We start from the raw sequence: 1,313 nt of genomic DNA, 5'->3' as shown, positions 1-1,313 counted from the left end.
ATACAAGGATCTGTTACTGCTCAGTCTGCTTACAAGAATGGTGTTCTCACACCAGGGCTGAAGAAAGGGAGGGCCGTAGTGTTGATGTCAAAAGGAAGAGAAGAGGAAAAGAAATTAGGAAAGAGAAACCTAAAAGGAAGCTCACAATGTGGGAGTAATCAGGTAAGATTGATAAAGTCAAATATTAGACAGTGCCCAACTGGCATCTGTTCATACTATAGAGTATTCTTAGTGCTTCGCGTATTGTTCTTGCTGCAAGTAAGAGTTTGAAGTGGTGATTTTCCAGTCATATGCTCCTCTGAGAAGAACCAAACTGCAATGCTAGGAGGAGCACAGTTCGCTCCCAAAACAAGTGATAGTTTTGGGCCAACGATAGGTAGGAAGCCTGGCTTAGTCAATAGATCAGCAACAGCCAGCAGTAAGGTGAATTCAGTCTTATTAACTGAACTCATTTAAACAGAAGCCACTATATTAACTACATTTAGTTCTCCTCTTCCTATTCTCTTTCTAAGCACACACAGCAGTTCATGGCGAAAGATTCCATCAAATCAGTAGCTCTTAGGAACTTTTAATACTTCTTTTCTAACTAGATTTACCCTTTTCCTTAAGCCAAGCCCATCCACCATCACTAATGCTTAAACAATAAAAATGTGCTAGATTGTATTCAACAGACACTGAATCTACATGCTTGAAAAGCCAGGAACTGCAGCTGTTGGAGACGAGTTCTCTTGAATGTTAGTTTTGGTGCAGGTGTGCAGACATCAAAATCTTTTGGACAGTCAAGTTGTTTGACCCAGGCTTGTAGTTGCAATGCCCTTTTCAAATAGCAGAACAGAGCCATTTCCATTTCCGCGACAGAATCCAAGTGTGGTCAAAACAATAATGCAATTAATTTGGAAGATCAAGCATCTAATCTTTCTGTCATTTTAAGTAATTATCGTACACAATAACATCTCCAGTAGAATTTCACAGCAATGCAAGTAACCAAAACTTTCAACTGCCATGTGTTACAAAGGGCCAACTGGAGAGCATGGTGATGATCTCTAACTGCACCTCACATTACTTGTCATTACCGTTAGTTAAAGAACAAAACTAGTCTTAGCAAATTTAAATGCAAGTTTTCCAACAGCAATTGCTTATCAATCACTTTCAAATACCCTCAAAAGTATTTGAGAGGAACACCTACCCCATGCGTTCCTTTGCTTTTTCAAGTCTTTTCAGTAAGGGAACCCAATTTCATCTAAAATATGAAATACTAGTTTATATAAATCCTTATTACTTTAGCACTTTAAAAATAACAAACTGAAGAAAAC

Source organism: Crocodylus porosus, unplaced genomic scaffold (assembly GCF_001723895.1).
Source record: "Crocodylus porosus isolate Cpor-Errol unplaced genomic scaffold, CroPor_comp1, whole genome shotgun sequence".
In the NCBI taxonomy this organism is placed as follows: domain Eukaryota; kingdom Metazoa; phylum Chordata; order Crocodylia; family Crocodylidae; genus Crocodylus; species Crocodylus porosus.
Note: the sequence above shows the minus strand (reverse complement) of the source record.